Source organism: Scyliorhinus torazame, chromosome 5 (genome assembly GCF_047496885.1).
Source record: "Scyliorhinus torazame isolate Kashiwa2021f chromosome 5, sScyTor2.1, whole genome shotgun sequence".
Taxonomy (NCBI): Eukaryota; Metazoa; Chordata; class Chondrichthyes; order Carcharhiniformes; family Scyliorhinidae; genus Scyliorhinus; species Scyliorhinus torazame.
In genome coordinates, this window is record NC_092711.1 from 84,635,093 (window position 1) to 84,654,022 (window position 18,930).

Consider the following 18,930-nt stretch of genomic DNA (forward strand, 5'->3'; position numbering starts at 1 on the left):
GAAGACTGGAGGATAGCAAATGTTGTCCCCTTGTTCAAGAAGGGGAATAGAGACAACCCCGGTAACTAGACCAGTGAGTCTTACTTCTGTTGTGGGCAAAGTCTTGGAAAGGTTTATAAGAGATAGGATGTATAATCATCTGGAAAGGAATAATTTGATTAGAGATAGTCAACATGGTTTTGTGAAGGGTAGGTCGTGCTCACAAACCTTATTGAGTTCTTTGAGAAGGTGACCAAATAGGTGGATGAGGGTAAAGCAGTTGATGTGGCGTATATGGATTTCAGTAAAGCGTTTGATAAGGTTCCCCACGATAGGCTACTGCAGAAAATACGGAGGCATGGGATTCAGGGTGATTTAGCAGTTTGGATCAGAAATTGGCTAGCTGCAAGGAGACAAAGAGTGGTGGTTGATGAGAAATGTTCAGACTGACTTCCGGGTGCGGCTATACAGAGCTAGGTCATATATTCGGTAGCTCCCGCTTCGAATGGACTTTTGGGCTCTTTTACAAGGCCCCCACGGCATTTATTTGACATTTCCCGGTGTGGGAAGAAGACTGTAACATTCCCCTGACAGTGTCCCCCAGGAATGTTATGTCTTTTGGTTACCAGACCCGGCAGAAACAGTAAAAGATTAGTCTGTAACTGCAGGGGAGAGAGGAGCGGGGGAAGGGCAAGCTTAAAGCTGCAACCTGACTTGAGGGCCTCTAATAAAGGTGAATTCTAGCAGCAGAGGGAACAACTGTGAAGAGATCTACCAAGGCCATTGAAGAAGCGGGGACGAGGCTTCCGGTGGCGGCCATGGAGGAGTAGGTCGTGCATTCGGCAGCTCCCGTCTGGAACTTACTCTCTGACCTTTGGTCAAAGAGAAGAAATTGGTAGATGTTGAGTCTGGAGAAGGGTGTGGAGATAGCCTGGGTCACATTGAGATCCAAAAAGACGAGGTGTTGGGTGTCTTAAAAAATATTAAGGTAGATAAGTCCCCAGGGCCTGATGGGATCTACCCCAGAATACTGAAGGAGGCTGGAGAGGAAATTGCTGAGGCCTTGACGGAAATCTTTGGATCCTCACTGTCTTCAGGGGATGTCCCGGAGGACTGGAGAATAGCCAATGTTGTTCCTCTGTTTAAGAAGGGTAGCAAGGATAATCCCGGGAACTACAGGCCGGTGAGCCTTACTTCAGTGGTAGGGAAATTACTGGAGAGAATTCTTCGAGACAGGATCTACCCCCATTTGGAAGCAAATGGACGTATTAGTGAGAGGCAGCATGGTTTTGTGAAGGGAGGTCGTGTCTCACTAACTTGATAGAGTTTTTCGAAGAGGTCACTAAGATGATTGATGCAGGTAGGGCAGTGGATGTTGTCTATATGGACTTCAGTAAGGCCTTTGACAAGGTCCCTCATGGTAGACTAGTACAAAAGGTGAAGTCACACGGGATCAGGGGGGAGCTGGCAAGGTGGATACAGAACTGGCTAGGTCATAGAAAGCAGAGAGTAGCAATGGAAGGATGCTTTTCTAATTGGAGGGCTGTGACCAGTGGTGTTCCACAGGGATCAGTGCTGGGACCTTTGCTCTTTGTAGTATATATAAATGATTTGGAGGAAAATGTAACTGGTCTGATTAGTAAGTTTGCAGACGACACAAAGGTTGGTGGAATTGCGGATAGCGATGAGGACTGTCAGAGGATACAGCAGGATTTAGATTGTTTGGAGACTTGGGCGGAGAGATGGCAGATGGAGTTTAATCCGGACAAATGTGAGGTAATGCATTTTGGAAGGTCTAATGCTGGTAGGGAATATACAGTGAATGGTAGAACCCTCAAGAGTATTGAAAGTCAAAGAGATCTAGGAGTACAGGTCCACAGGTCATTGAAAGGGGCAACACAGGTGGAGAAGGTAGTCAAGAAGGCATACGGCATGCTTGCCTTCATTGGCCGGGGCATTGAGTATAAGAATTGGCAAGTCATGTTGCAGCTGTATAGAACCTTAGTTAGGCCACACTTGGAGTATAGTGTTCAATTCTGGTCGCCACACTACCAGAAGGATGTGGAGGCTTTAGAGAGGGTGCAGAAGAGATTTACCAGAATGTTGCCTGATATGGAGGGCATTAGCTATGAGGAGCGGTTGAATAAACTCGGTTTGTTCTCACTGGAACGAAGGAGGTTGAGGGGAGACCTGATAGAGGTCTACAAAATTATGAGGGGCATAGACAGAGTGGATAGTCAGAGGCTTTTCCCCAGGGTAGAGGGGTCAATTACTAGGGGGCATAGGTTTAAGGTGAGAGGGGCAAGGTTTAGAGTAGATGTACGAGGCAAGTTTTTTACGCAGAGGGTAGTGGGTGCCTGGAACACGCTACCGGAGGAGGTGGTGGAAGCAGGGACGATAGTGACATTTAAGGGGCATCTTGACAAATACATGAATAGGATGGGAATAGAGGGATACGGACCCAGGAAGTGTAGAAGATTGTAGTTTAGTCGGACAGCATGGTCGGCACGGGCTTGGAGGGCCGAAGGGCCTGTTCCTGTGCTGTACATTTCTTTGTTCTTTTTTGTTCTTGTTCTTTTTCAGCAGTTTTCACAGACTTTTTGGGGCATATTGGTGAAGCCAACACGGCCAAAAGGATTCCCTCTCAAGACTTCCGGTTGCGGCTATGCAGAGCTAAGTCGCACATTCGGCGGCTCCCGCAAAAACGGACTTTTGGGCTCTTTTCAGGGCCCCCAAGGGCACTTTTTTCAACGTTTCTCGGTGTGGGAAGGAGTTAATAAAAACTCCCCATCAGTATATAGTTTTAACTAGGAGCGGGGTGACAAAAAAGGTGGTGGTGGACCAGAAGAAAGGGGGGAAGAAGGACAAAATGGCGGCGGGCGGAGACTAGGCAGCGTGGAGGCAGTGGGCGGAGGTGCAACAGGAGGGTATCCAGCGCTGCGTCAGAGAGATTAAAACGGACCTGCTAGAGCCGATGAAGGCTTCTATTGATAATCTGCTGAAGACACAGACGGCCCAGGGGGTGGCGATCTGAGAGGCTCGACAAAAGATCTCTGACAATGAGGACGAGATCTTAGACCTGGCGGTAAAGGTGGAGGCGCATGAGGCGCTCCACAAGAAATGGCAGGAGCGGTTCGAGGAGTGGAGAATCGGTCGAGGCGGAAGAATCTGCGGATTCTGGGCCTCCCGGAGGGGCTGGAGGGGCCGGACGTGGGGGCCTACGTGGTCACCATGTTGAACTCGCTGATGGGAGCGGGGTCCTTCCAGGGGCCCCTGGAGCTGGAAGGGGCCCATAGAGTGTTGGCGAGGAGGCCCAAGGCTAACGAGCCTCCGCGGGAGGTGCTGGTGTGGTTCCATCGGTTCGTCGATCGGGAGTGTGTGCTCAGGTGGGCCAAGAAGGAGAGGAGCAGCAGGTGGGAGAACGCGGAGGTTCGGATATATCAGGACTGGAGTGCGGAGGTGGCGAACAGGAGGGCCGGGTACAATCGAGCGAAGGCGGTGCTGCATAGGAAGGGGGTGAGGTTTGGCATGTTGCAGCCGGCGCGACTGTGGGTTACCTCCAAGGACCGGCACCATTATTTTGAGTCTCCGGAGGAGGCGTGGGCCTTTGTTCAGGCCGAGAAGCTGGACACAGACTGAGGGTCAGGATGGGCGATTGGGGACTGCGGTGGATATGTTATGCCTATTTTTGGTTCGCCAGGGGGGGGGCCTTTGCATTGTTTTGGGTTTCTTTTTCTCTGTGTTTTTCTCTTTCGGGTTGGGGAGGGTGGATGGGGCGGGTTGGGCACTGTTTTGGTTGGTGGCGGGGCCTGGTAGGTGGAGAGCGCGGGCTTTTTTCCCGCGCTGAAGGCTGGGGGGGCGGGGCCGGGACGGGGAAGCGAGGATTGTTTCCCGCGGTTAGAACGGAGGGGGGAGGGAGAGAGCCTGTCTATGGGGAGCGGGAGAAGAGGGTGTGCCACACAATGGGAGGAGTCGAAGGGGAGGCGGGAGTGGCCGGGGTCAGCAGCAGTCAGCTGACTTGCGGAAGTGCAATGGGGGGGAGTAAACCAGCGAGGATGGGTCCTAGCCGGGGGGGGGGGGGGGGGGGGGGCGGGGGCCGGCATTGTGGCAGATAAAGGCGGTAGGTACATAGTGGTAAGTTGCAGGGAGAGAGGGTGGTACTGGTCAATGTGTATGCTCCGAACTGGGATGATGCGGGTTTTATGCGGCCTATGTTGGGTCGGATCCCAGACTTGGAAGTGGGGGGCCTGATAATGGGGGGAGACTTTAACACGGTGTTGGATCCGGCACTGGATCGCTCCAGGTCTAGGACGGGTAGGAAGCCGGCGGCGGCTAGAGTGTTGAGGGGTTTTATGGACCAAATGGGAGGGGTGGACCCTTGGAGATTTGCAAGGCCAGGGGCTAGGGAATTTTCATTTTTCTCACATGTCCATAAGGCTTATTCTAGAATCGACTTTTTCATTTTGAGTAGGGCGCTGATAGCGAGAGTAGAGGATACCGAGTATTCGGCAATAGCCATTTCGGACCACGCCCCGCATTGGGTAGACGTGGAGATGGGGAGGAGAGGGACCAGCGCCCCCTGTGGCGCTTGGAGGTGGGGCTGTTGGTGGACGGGGAGGTGAGCGAGCGTGTCCGAGGAAGTATAGAGAGGTACTTGGAGACCAATGACAACGGGGAGGTCCGAGTGGGGATGGTATGGGAGGCACTGAAGGTGGTGGTGAGGGGAGAGCTGATCTCCATTCGGGCCCACAAGGAGCGGGAGGAGAGGGAGAGGCTGGTGGGGGAGATGGTGAGGGTAGACAGGAGGTATGCGGAAGGGCCTGAGGAAGGATTGTTGAGGAAGAGGCATAGCCTCCAGGCCGAATTAGACCTGGTGACCACCAGGAAGGCGGAGGTGCAGTGGAGGAAGGCACAGGGGGCGATTTACGAGGCTGGAGAAAATGCAAGCCGGATGCTGGCGCATCAGCTTCGGAAGCGGGACGCAGCTAGGGAGATTGGGGGAGTTAAGGACAAGGGAGGGACTGTGGTGCAGTGGGGTTTGGCATCAATGGGGTCTTCAGGGACTTTAACGAGGAATTGTAGCGATCCGAGCCCCCACGGGAGGAGGGAGGGATGGACCGCTTCCTGGACCAATTGAGTTTCCAAAGGTGGAAGAGGGACTGGTGGTGGGATTGGGGGGCCCCGATTGGGCTGGAGGAGCTGATCAAAGGGATAGGAAGCATGCAGGCGGGGAAGGCACCGGGGCCGGACGGTTTCCCGGTCGAATTCTATGAAACATATATGGACCTGTTGAGCCCGCTGTTCGTTAGGACCTTTAATGAGGCAAGGGAGGGGGGGGGCTTTACCCCCGACGATGTCCCGGGCACTGATCTTGATCCTGAAGCAGGACTAGGATCCCCTGCAATGTGGGTCTTACAGACCGATTTCCTTGCTAAATGTAGATGCCAAGGTGCTGGCGAAGGTCTTAGCCACGAGGATTGAGGATTGTGTACCGCAGATCATCCATGAAGACCAGACGGGGTTTGTGAAGGGGAGACAGTTGAACGCGAATGTGCGGGGGCTTTTGAACGTTATCATGATGCCGGCGAGGGAGGGGGATGCGGAGATAGTGGTGGCGATGGACGCTGAGAAATCCTTCGACAGGGTAGAGTGGGGGTACCTGTGGGAGGTGCTGAAGAGGTTCGGGTTTGGGGAGGGGTTTGTCAGGTGGGTTAGGCTGTTGTATGAGGTCCCGATGGCGAGTGTGGCCACAAACAGGAGGAGGTCCGAGTACTTTCGGTTGCACCGAGGGACGAGACAGGGGTGTCCCCTGCCCCCCCCTGCTCTTCGCACTGGCGATTGAACCCCTGGCTATGGCACTGAGAGAGTTGAGGAACTGGAGGGGGTTGGTGCGGGGTGGGGAGGAGCATAGGGTGTCGCTTTATGCGGACAACCTGCTGCTGTATGTGGCGGACCCGGTGGGAGGAATGCCAGAGGTAATGAGGATCCTGAGGGAATTCGGGGACTTTTCGGGGTACAAGCTCAATATGGGGAAGGGTGAGCTGTTCGTAGTTCAGCTAGGGGACCAGGAGAGGGGGATTGGCGAGCTCCCACTAAAAAGGGCGGAGAGGAGCTTCAGATATTTGGGGGTCCAGGTGGCCAGGAGCTGGGGGGCCCTGCATAGGCTTAACTTTACAAGGCTGGTGGAGCAAATGGAGGAGGAGTTCAAGAGGTGGGACGCGTTGCTGCTGTCCTTGGTGGGTAGGGTGCAGTCAATCAAAATGATGGTGCTCCCAAGGTTTTTGTTCCTGTTCCAGTGCCTCCCCGTGTTTATCCCAAAGGCTTTTTTCAGGCGTGTTAACAGGAGTATGATGGGGTTTGTGTGGGCGCGAGGGACTCCGAGGGTGAGAAGGGTGTTCCTGGAGCGGAGTAGAGATAGGGGGGGCTGGCGCTGCCCAACCTCTGTGGATACTACTGGGCCGCCAATGCGACGATGGTGCGCAAGTGGGGTATGGAGGGAAGATCTTCTGAGGAAAGGCTGAGGGACTTGAGGCTGTTTTCGTTAGAGAGAAGAAGGTTAAGAGGTGACTTAATTGAGGCATACAAGATGATGAGAGGATTAGATAGGGTGGACAGTGAGAACCTTTTTCCTCAGATGGTGATGTCCGCACGAGGGGACATAGCTTTAAATTGAGGGGAGATAGATATAGGACAGATGTCAGAGGTAGGTTCTTTACTCAGAGAGTAGTAAGGGCGTGGACCGGCTCCGGCCAGAGCGAGAAGCCGCTCAGTGATCTTCCCCGCTCCCCTCTCCCTACGGCGACTGGCTGGTCCAAAAAGAGATCGGGAGCGACCGCTGGCGGCAGCCGCACTGTACTTGCTGTGGACAGCTCGGGTCAGCAGCGCTTTCTGCGCTTGCGCGCTGGGCCTACAGCTGAGGGAGTGGGGGAGGGGACTTTGCAAAATGTCTTCCCATCATTTTCTTCCCAGTCCTGCAGTTTGATTTGAAATAGCCGAGCATTGGATTTTAGCTTCACACACAGACTTCAAAACTTCCTCTTCTACCCAATATCTGTAAGTAAAACACTTTCTTTCTCCCTCTGGGAAATACAGAGAGTTGTGGGAATCTGGAACTGGAATTAGAGACAAATCTGCTGAGGGGGGAAATGCTGAGATTTTGTGGAACCAGTTTTTATTATCTGAGATATTTCAAGTCAAATTTATTCTGGCTATTCAAATACTATTTGTCAATAAATTATTCATTTGTGTTTTTCGTTTGAGTGTTAAGGTAAATAAAAACCTTCTTCTTTGATTTATTCCATTGTCTGGCCATTTAGAATTTTTCTATTCTGTAATATACTGGATGAATTGATACATTCAGGAGGGTAATTGGGAGGGTGTATGTTAGGTACAGCAGAGTGAGAGTGGAGGGTTGGAGGTTTACAGCTTTTGTGGAAGGAGAGGGGAAAGAATGTCCCATAGCAACTAAAATTGTCAATTGAATTTCTCTCCCATATTGACAGTGGTGACTTGTAAACTCCCTTTACAGGATATCAGAAGTGGAGGATTTGCAGTCAGAAATCTCCAATGAAACAGCATGTCCAAATCTGACAGAGTCACTCGATTCATCGGGACCTGAATTTCATCAGCTTTTGAATCTAGAAGGAAAATGATTGTTCTGTCTGCTTCAAAGCATTTTAACCATCAATGTGACTGGAAAAGCACCAAGACACACAACCGAGTGAGAGTGTTCCAGTGAACTGACTGTTTCACAGCTTGAAAAAACATCACACCATTCACAGCGGATTGAAACCCAACAATTGGAACTGTTCTTCCAACTAACCTGGAGAGACACAAGAAAACCGACACCATGAAGAAACCGTGGAAATGTGGGGAATGTGGGAAGGTCTTCCATTTCCCGTCTGGGCTGGAAGCTCATCTACATATTCACACTGGGGAGAGGCCTTTCACCTGCTCTATGTGTGGGAGGGGATTCACTCAGTCATCCCATCTGCAAACACACAAATGAGTTCACACTGGGGAGAGACCATTCACCTGCTCCATGTGTGGGAAGGGATACATTGATTCATCTGCCTTGCTGTTACACCAGCGTGTTCACACTGGGGAGAGGCCCTTTACCTGCTCCAATTGTGGGAAGAAATACATTGATTCATCCAGCCTGCTGGTACACCAATGAGTTCACACTGGGGAGAGGCCATTTACCTGCTCTAAGTGTGGCAAGGGATTCAATCAGTCATCCTGCCTTAAGACGCACCAGCGTCTTCACACCAGTGAGAAGCCATTCACATGCTCCACGTGTGAGAAGAGATTCAGTGATTCATCCAGCCTGCTGACCCACTGGCACATTCACACTGGGGAGAGCCCATTCACCTGCTCCGACTGTGGGAAAAAATTTACGACTTCATCCAACCTGCAGAGACACCAGCGCATTCACACTGGAGAGAGGCCGTTCACCTGCTCTCAGTGTGGGAAAGGATTCACTCAGTTATCCAGCCTCCTGAAACACCAGCAAGTTCACAGTGGGGAGAGGCCATTCACCTGCTCCGACTGTGAGAAAGGATTTATTGATTCATCCCACCTGCTGAGACACCAGCGTGTTCACCAGTGATGACAGGGGTTGGATTCTGCTGTTACTCACATCCAGGACTGGGCCATGTTCATTCTGACAGTGGGTGAAGAGGGAGGTCGGAGGGTTTCTTTCTGCTGGACTGGCCGGTCCCATGACTCTGCTTTTATCCTGGATAGTAAATAGTGTTTTCCTACCACTGCAGTTAGATCTAAAATAAATACTCAGTTCCATTGAGTCTACAGCACTCTGTTGGCCTTTATTGGTAGAGGGATTGAGTTCCGGAGTCGGGAGGTCATGTTGCAGCTGTACAGAACTCTGGTACGGCCGCATTTGGAGTATTGCGTACAGTTCTTGTCACCGCATTATAGGAAGGACGTGGAGGCTTTGGAGTGGGTGCAGAGGAGATTTACCAGGATGTTGCCTGGTATGGAGGGAAAATCTTATGAGGAAAGGCTGATGGACTTGAGGTTGTTTTCGTTGGAGAGAAGAAGGTTAAGAGGAGACTTAATAGAGGCATACGAAATGATCAGGGGGTTGGATAGGGTGGACAGTGAGAGCCTTCTCCCGCGGATGGATATGGCTGGCACGAGGGGACCTAACTTTAAACTGAGGGGTAATAGATATAGGACAGAGGTCAGAGGTAGGTTCTTTACGCAAAGAGTAGTGAGGCCATGGAATGCCCTACCTGCTACAGTAGTGAACTCGCCAACATTGAGGGCATTTAAAAGTTTATTGGATAAACATATGGATGATAATGGCATAGTGTAGGTTAGATGGCTTTTGTTTCGGTGCAACATCGTGGGCCGAAGGGCCTGTACTGCGCTGTATTGTTCTATGTTCTATGGTTCATTCCACAGGAAATGCCTGATTCAATCAGAGTCAACCTGCCTGGTTTGAATTTAAACAAAGCTTGTCTCATCAGTTAACTGGTGCACTCTCCATGGCAATGCCTCTCCACGGCAACGCCTCCCCATGGCAATGCCTCCCCATGGCAATGCCTCCCCATGGCAACACCTCTACCAATCAGAGTCCACTTACCAACAAATCAACACTCTCTTCTCTTGAAGTTTAAATTGTTGTTCCCTTTAAATTTTCTATTCGTGCGAATGTCCTGATGAGTGGAAGATGAAAAGCTTCAACTCTTATCTCGATTACTGTTTTAATTACCTACCAGTCTGTAATGCTTGAGTAAGAAGTGAGCCTTCATTGAGTTACAATTACTTAATCAGTAGTTATAGTGAAAGGCTCACTTTTATTTGTTGTAAAAATGTAAAAGCCTAATTGTTGTGTATGTAAAGAATGTGCAATGAGGATAAATGTACTGGCAAGAGAGACCTTCCAACTCTGATTAACCTCAACATTTGAAACGGTATGAATAAGGAATTGTACAGAATCAGATAAAGGGATATTATGAAACAGTTCAATTGTATTCCTGTCCAAGATAATGAGAGATGGTGATATAAGTAATTACCATCCAGTCATAAATTAATCTAGTGATCAAATTGAACAATTTTCATGTTGCAACAGGCCCAACTCTTGCCTTTGACAATGTGCCGCCTAGGAGACTGTTAAATACGTTTAAGAGCCCATGGTGTTAAGGGTAAGATCCTGGCATAGATAGGGGATTGGCTGACTTGCAGAAGGCAGAGAGTGGTGATAAAGGTGTCTTTTTCAGGATGGCCACCGGTGACTAGTGGTTAGCCTAGGGTCTGTGCTGGGACCACAAATTTTCACAAAGTACATTAATGATCTGGAAGAAGGAACTGAAGGCACTGTTTGCAGATGATAAAAAGATCTGTAGAGGGACGGGTTGTATTGATGGGGCTGCAGAAGGATTTGGATAGGCTAGGCGAGTGAGCGAAAAGTGGCAGCTGGAATACAATGTGGAAAAGTGTGAGGTTATGCACTTTGGAAGGAGGAATTTAGGCATAGACGATTTTCTAAATGGGAAAATGCTTATGAAATCAGAAGCACAAAGGGACTTGGGAGTCCTTATTCAGGATTCTCTTAAGGTTAACGCGCAGGTTCAGTCGGCAGTTAGGAAGGCAAATGCAATGTTAGCATTCATGTCAAGAGGCAAGAATACAAGGCCAGGGATGTACTTCTGAGTCTGTATAAGATCTAATCAGACCCCATTTTGAGTATTGTGAGCAGTTCTGGGCCCGTGTCTAAGGAAGGATGTGCTGGCCTTGGAAAGGGTCCAGAGAAGGTTCACAAGAATGATCCCTGGAATGAAGAGCTTCTCGTATGAGGAACGGTTGAGGACTCTGGGTCTGTACTCGTTGGAGTTTAGAAGGATGAGGGGGGATCTTATTGAAACTTATAGGGTACAGCAAGGCCTGGATAGAATGGACGTGGTGAGGATGTTTCCACTTGTAGGAAAAACTAGAACCAGTGGACACAATCTCAGACTAAAGGAATGATCCTTTAAAACAGAGATGAGGAGGAATTTCTTCAGCCCGAGGGTGGTGAATCTGTGGAACTCAATGCCGCAGAAAGCTATGGAGGTCAAATCACTGAGTGTCTTTCAGACAGCGATAGATAGATTCTTGATTAACAAGGGGATCAGGGGTTATGGGGGGAAGGCAGGAGAATGGAGATGAGAAAAATATCAGACATGATTGAATGGTGGAGCAGACTCGATGGGCCGAGTGGCCTAATTCTGCTCCTATGTCTTATGGTCTTATGGTGAGCTCATGGTCACTTTGGAGGATAAAATGAGGTTCCAACGGTCTTGTTAGCCAAGTGCAAAAGACTACCGAGGCTACGTTCCACAGAAATTGCTGTCAGAGAAGGAGCCTGAGAGGGTTAGGCTTCTACAGATTGGTCACCTGCATGACGTTGTGAAGGTCAATGTCTCAAAGTTGTTCAGTAAACCTTTATCTTTGAATAAACTTATTTATCTTGGGGATCACTGCACAATGTTCAGTGCCATTCACACCTCCTCAGATACTCAAGCAGTTCATTTCCAAATGCAACAAGACCTGGACAATATCCAGACGGGTTGATAAGTGGCAAGTAACATTCAAGCCAGTCAAGTGCCAGGCAATGGCCATTTCCAACAAGAGAGAATCTAACCAATGCCCCTTGACATTCAATGGCATTACCACCTCTGAACAGTGCTAACCACGGTGCCGCCCATAAATGTAATGGAATACTCTGCCTTTGCCTGAGTGGAGCTCCCAACAACAGGCAAGAAGCTTGACACCATCCAGGACAAAGCAGCCCACTTGATTGGCACCCCATCCACAAACATTCACTCCTTCCACTACTAACAAACAGTGTGCAATAGTATGTAACATCTACAATATGCACTGGTGAAACTCACCAAAGCTCCTTAGACTTTCCAAACCCCCAACCACGACCATCCAGTAGGACAAAGACAACAGATATATGAAAACACCACCACCTGGAAGTTCACCTCCAAATCACTCACCATCCTAACTTCGAAATATATTACCATTCTGTCACTGGAACTCCCTCCCTAAGAGTACTGTGTGTGTACCAACACCTCAGGTACTTCAGGGGTTCAACAAGGAAGCTCACCACCAACTTCTTGAGGTCACGTAGGGATGAGCGATAAATGTTGGCCGAGCCCGTTAATGCACATCCCTTGAATGAATAAAAATTAAACAATAATGAACTTTATTAGTGCCGTAAGTAGGCTTACATTAACACTGGAATGAAGTTACTGTGAAAATCCCCTAGTTGCCACACTCCGGTGCCAGTTCGGGTACACTGAGGGAGAATTCACCTAACAAGCATCTATGGGACTTGTGGGAGAAAGCTGGAGCGCCCGGAGGAAATCCACGCACACACGGGGAGAACGTGTAGACTCCGCACAGACAATGACCCAAGCCGGGAATCGAACCTGGGACCCTGGTGCTGTGAAGCAGCAGTGCTAACCACTGTGTTACCATGCCACCCCCTTTCACTTAAACTGTCCTGGGTATACACAAGGCAGCCATCTTGAATCCTACCCCTGCCATTTCACATTATCCAATTCATATCCAGGTTATAAATACCTACGATTACCTTTCTCACAAGTCCCTATTATTTCTGCAGCAATTATAAATCGACCAGGCTGCAACTGTTAGGTGACATTTAAACTACGAAGTACAATCGTGACTTACTACGCTTATTTTGCTTATCTCCAGACAAGCTAATTCTACATCTGAGATGTAATTCTACATCTAATCAAGGGCTGGTTTAGCACAGGGCTAAATCGCTGGCTTTGAAAGCAGACCAATGCAGGCCAGCAGCATGGTTCAGTTCCCGTACCAGCCTCCCCGAACAGGTGCCGGAATGTGGCGACTAGGGGCTTTTCACAGTAACTACATTGAAGCCCACTTGTGACAATAAGTGATTTTCATTTCATTTCATTTTCACATCTTCATCTTCTGAGCCGAGATCGTTTCTCACGACTGTGTTGATCTCAAATGTGATCATCAGAACTCACCCATACCCTTTCATCTCGTCCTATCCTAAACTAAAGAGCTGGTAATTGACTTCAGGAAGCAAAGTACTGTACACAGCCCTGTCAGCATCAACGGGGCCGAGGTGGAGATGGTTAGCAGTTTCAAATTCCTAGGGGTGCACATCTCCAAAAATCTGTCCTGGTCCACCCACGTCGACGCTACCACCAAGAAAGCACAACAGCGTCTATGCTTCCACAGGAAACTAAGGAAATTCGGCATGTCCACATTGACTGTTACCAACTTTTACAGATGCACCATAGAAAGCATCCTATCAGGCTGCATCACAGCCTGGTATGGCAACTGCTCGGCCCAGGACCGCAAGAAACTTCAGAGGGTCGTGAACACCGCCCAGTCCATCACACAAACCTGCCTCCCATCCATTGACTCCATCTACACCTCCCGCTGCCTGGGGTAAGCGGGCAGTATAATCAAAGATCCCTCCCACCTGGCTTACTCACTCTTCCAACTTCTTCCATCGGGCAGGAGATACAGAAGTCTGAGAACACACACGACCAGACTCAAAAACAGCTTCTTCCCCACTGTCACCAGACTCCTGAATGACCCTTTATGGACTGACTCCATTAACACTACACCCTGTATGCTTCATCCGATGCCATTGCTTATGTAGTTACATTGTATATGTTGTGTTGCCCTATTATGTATTTTCTTTTATTCCCTTTTCTTTTCATGTACTTAATGATCTGTTGAGCTGCTCGCAGAAAAATACTTTTCCCTGTACCTCGGTACACGTGACAATAAACAAATCCAATCCAATCCTCTGTGAAGTCAACTACTCCGGAATATTCAGTTTCCAGCTTCAGCAACTTTGCAAACACATCCCTGTATTGGCTGCGATACCATGCACATTTATTTCTATCTCTGCCATCAGTTCATCTATCTTATTACAAATACTGGTGTATTCAGATGGAGAGCATTTAAATCTCTTTCTATCCTTTGGATTTCGGCGGGAGCGGTGCGCAAGGGCCTTCTGGGAGGTAAGTTTTCACTTTTAAAACCCTTACCTTTGCAGGAGCAGCACTTTGGATTTCGGCGGGAGCGGTGCGCAAGGGCCTTCTGGGAGGTAAGTTTTTACTTTTAAAACCCTTACCTTTGCAGGAGCAGCACTTTGGATTTCGGCGGGAGCGGTGCGCAAGGGCCTTCTGGGAGGTAAGTTTTTACTTTAAAAACACTTACCTGGTCCCGTTTCTGTTCTTTTCTGTTTTTGTTTTATGAAAGGCGGGAACCGGAAGTTCGCGGACTTCTGGGAAGGGCCCCCCCCCCAACCAATAAATTCTGGTGGAGAGGAAACCTGAGACACTACACGTAGTGTCTCCCACCCGCCCTCCCCCTCTAACCTAATAATAAGACCCATTGGTGTGAGGTAAGTGCCATATATTATTATATATATAATTTTTTTTAAAAAAGTATTTATTTATTTATTAACCAGATCCTGGTTAGAAGTTAGAGTGAGACTTCCGGGTGCGGCGATGACCAGCTAGGTCGCACGTTTCGGCAGCTCCCGGTGGAACGGACTTTTGGGCTCTTAATAGGAGCCCCAACGGCAATTTTAACGGCTAAAAACACTGTGCGGTAAACCAGAAGGGAATCCCCCCTGGACACGGATGGAAAAAGGAGAGGAAAGTGGCCGGATTGCGGTGGATCCTCTAGAGCAGCGGCCAGGAAGGCAAGCACAAAGCAAGATGGCGTCGGAAGGTGGCAGTTTAATATGGGGCCGTGACCAACAAGAGTTCCTGCGGCGCTGCGTGGAAGAACTTAAAAAGGAGATGACGAAGGAGCTGCTGGCCCCGATATTACAGGCGATTGAAGGGCGAAAGGAGGAGCAAAAGACTCAGGAGCAGGAGCTTCGGGTCGTGAAGGCAAAGGCTGCGGAGAATGAGGACGAAATACAGGGCCTGGTGGTGAAGACAGATGCACGAGGCACAACACAAAAGGTGTGTGGAAAGGCTGGAGGTGCTGCAGAGTAATGCGAGGAGGAAGAATTTAAGGATTCTTGGTCTTCCCGAAGGGGTGGACGTCGGGGCATATGTGAGCACGATGCTTCACTCGTTAATGGGATCAGAGGCCCCGACGGGCCCGTTGGAGGTGGAGGGAGCTTATCGAGTTATGGCGCGAAGACCGAGGGCTGGAGAAATTCCTCGAGCCATAGTGGTGAGATTTCTCCGATATAAGGACAGAGAGATGGTCCTCAGATGGGAAAAAAAAACCCGGAGCAGTAGGTGGGAGAACGCGGTGATCCGCATATATCAAGATTGGAGTGTGAAGGAGGGCAAGCTTTAATCGGGCCAAGGCGGTGCTGCACAAAAGGAAGGTTAAATTTGGAATGCTGCAGCCGGCAAGACTGTGGGTCACACATCAAGGGAAACACCACTACTTTGAAACGGCAGAAGAGGCGTGGACATTTATTGTCGAGGAGGAACTGGAATAAGCGGGCTAGAAAAGAACGTTTGGGACAAAGTGGTGGGGTGACTACGTGGGGTGAAGGGGGGGGGGGGAAATGGGGGAAGAGATGATTTCCCAAGTTGATAATCCTGCGACCCTGTAACTTTTCTCTCTTCCCCATGTCGTGGGGGAGGGGGGGAGGGAGGATGAGGAGCTGGGGGCGGGGCCAACAGGGAAGCAGGAAGGAGGGGGCCTCGCACAGTGGGGGCCGAGGTCACGGGGGGAAGCCGAGGTCGGCCAGAGTTTGCTGACTTCTGGGAGCAACATGGGGGGTGCAATTACGCTAGAAAGGGATCTAGCGGGGGGGGGGGGGGGGTTAACTGGGTTGCTGCTGCTGGGGAGAAGGGGGAGCTGGTATGGGGTGGGGTGGTCGGGGCGGGAGGACGCCGTTGGGGGGAGATACGGCTATGTGGGAACCGGGTGAGGAGCTGGATTGAAAAAGGAGATGGCTAGTCGACAGGGGGGGGTTAAAGAGCCCCCCAACCCGGCTGATCACGTGGAATGTGAGAGGGCTGAACGGGCCGATTAAGAGGGCACGGGTACTCGCACACCTAAAAAAACTTAAGGCAGATGTGGTTATGCTGCAGGAGACGCATCTGAAACTGATAGACTGGGTCAGACTTCGCAAAGGATGGGTGGGGCAGGTGTTTCATTCGGGGCTAGACGCAAAAAACAGGGGGGTGGCTATATTAGTGGGGAAGCGGGTAATGTTTGAGGCAAAGACCATAGTGGCGGATAGTGGGGGCAGATACGTGATGGTGAGTGGCAGATTGCAAGGGGAGGCGGTGGTTTTAGTGAACGTATATGCCCCGAACTGGGATGATGCCAATTTTATGAGGCGCATGTTGGGACGCATCCCGGACCTAGAGGCGGGAAAGTTGGTAACGGGTGGAGATTTTAATACGGTGCTGGACCCAGGGCTGGACAGATCGAGGTCCAGGACCGGAACGAGGCCGGCTGCAGCTAGGGTGCTCAAGGACTTTATGGAGCAGATGGGAGGAGTCGACCCCTGGAGATTTAGTCGACCTAGGAGTAAGGAGTTTTCGTTCTTCTCCTATGTCCACAAAGTCTATTCACGGATAGACTTTTTTGTTTTGGGAAGGGCACTGATCCCGAAGGTGACGGGGACGGAGTACACGGCTATAGCTATTTCGGACCACGCTCCACATTGGGTGGACCTGGAGATAGGGGAGGAAAAAGAACAGCACCCACCCTGGAGAATGGACATGGGATTATTGGCAGATGAGGGGGTGTGTTTAAGGGTGAGGGGGTGTATTGAAAGGTACTTGGAACTCAATGACAATGGGGAGGTTCAGGTGGGAGTGGTCTGGGAGGCGTTGAAGGCTGTGGTTAGAGGGGAGCTGATATCTATCAGGGCACATAAAGGAAAGCAGGAGGGTAGGGAAAGGGAGCGGTTGTTGAAAGAACTTTTGAGGGTGGACAGACAATATGCGGAGGCACCGGAGGAGGGACTGGACAGGGAAAGGCAAAGGCTACATGTAGAATTTGACTTGTTGACTACGGGTAATGCAGAGGCACAATGGAGGAAGGCACAGGGTGTACAGTACGAATATGGGGAGAAGGCGAGCAGGTTGCTGGCCCACCAACTGAGGAAAAGGGGAGCAGCGAGGGAGATGGGAGGGTGAGAGATGAGGAGGGAGAGATGGAGCGGGGAGCGGAGAGAGTGAATGGAGTGTTCAAGGCATTTTATGAAAGATTATATGAAGCTCAGCCCCCGGAAGGGAAGGAGAGAATGATGTGCTTTCTGGATCAGCTGGAATTTCCTAAGGTGGAGGAGCAGGAGAGGGCGGGACTGGGAGCACAGATTGAGACGGAGGAAGTAGTGAAAGGGATTGGAAGCATGCAGGCAGGGAAGGCCCCGGGACCAGACGGATTCCCAGTGGAATTTTATAGGAAATATATGGACTTGCTGGCCCCGCTACTGATGAGAACCTTTAATGAGGCTAGGGAAAGGGGGCAGCTGCCCCGACTATGTCAGAGGCAACGATATCGCTCCTCCTAAAGAAGGAAAAAGACCCGCTGCAATGCGGGTCCTATAGGCCCATTTCCCTCCTGAATGTGGATGCTAAGATTCTGGCCAAGGTAATGGCAACGAGGATAGAGGATTGTGTCCCGGGGGTGGTCCATGAGGACCAAACTGGGTTTGTGAAGGGGAGACAGCTGAATACGAATATACGGAGGCTGCTAGGGGTAATGATGATGCCCCCACCAGAGGGGGAAGCGGAGATAGTGGTGGCGATGGATGCCGAGAAAGCATTTGATAGAGTGGAGTGGGATTATTTGTGGGAGGTGCTGAGGAGATTTGGCTTTGGAGATGGGTATATCAGATGGGTACAGTTGCTGTATAGGGCCCCGATGGCGAGCGTGGTCACGAATGGACGGGGGTCTGATTATTTTCGGCTCCATAGAGGGACGAGGCAGGGATGTCCTCTGTCCCCGTTATTGTTTGCACTGGCGATTGAGCCCCTGGCCATAGCATTGAGGGGTTCCAGGAAGTGGAGGGGAGTACTCAGGGGAGGAGAAGAACACCGGGTATCTCTGTATGCGGATGATTTGTTGTTGTATGTGGCGGACCCGGCGGAGGGGATGCCAGAGATAATGCGGATACTTGGGGAGTTTGGGGATTTTTCAGGGTATAAATTGAACATGGGGAAAAGTGAGTTGTTCGTGGTGCATCCAGGGGAGCAGAGCAGGGAAATAGAGGATTTACCGTTGAGGAAGGTAACAAGGGACTTCCGGTACTTGGGGATCCAGATAGCCAAGAATTGGGGTACATTACACAGGCTTAATTTAACGCGGTTGGTGGAAGAGATGTAGGAGGACTTTAAGAGATGGGACATGGTGTCCCTGTCACTGGCAGGTAGGGTGCAGGCGGTTAAAATGGTGGTCCTCCCGAGATTCCTTTTTGTGTTTCAGTGCCTCCCGGTGGTGATCACAAAGGCTTTTTTCAAGAGAATCGAGAAGAGTATTATGAGTTTTGTGTGGGCCGGGAAGACCCCGAGAGTGAGGAGGGGATTTTTGCAGCATAGTAGGGACGGTGGGGGGGGGGGGGGGTGTTGGCACTACCGAGCCTAAACGACTATTACTGGGCCGCCAATGTTTCAATGGTATATAAGTGGATGGGAGAAGGGGAGGGAGCGGCGTGGAAGAGATTGGAGAGGGCGTCCTGCAGGGGGACTAGCCTACAAGCAATGGTGACGGCACCGTTGCCGTTCTCACCAAAGAAATACACCACAAGCCTGGTGGTGGTGGCTGCATTGAAAATTTGGGGGCAGTGGAGACGGCATAGGGGAAGGGCGGGAGCCTTGGTGCAGTCCCCGATAAGAAATAACCATAGGTTTGTTCCGGGGAGAATGGATGGGGGATTTGGAGCATGGCAAAGAGCTGGGGTAGTACAATTGAGAGATCTGTTCGTAGATGGGA

At 50.4% G+C, this 18,930-nt stretch overlaps 1 protein-coding gene and 1 pseudogene across 1 annotated transcript in view; one reads left to right on the top strand and one right to left on the bottom strand.

Annotated features, from left to right (window-relative positions):
* The window catches only part of LOC140418722 (uncharacterized), a 402,445-nt gene that overhangs the window by 183,068 nt on the left and 200,447 nt on the right, over nucleotides 1-18,930 (bottom strand). The gene's annotated exons all lie outside the window — the stretch shown is intronic.
* Nucleotides 5,729-8,787, top strand: LOC140418733 (uncharacterized; annotated as a pseudogene).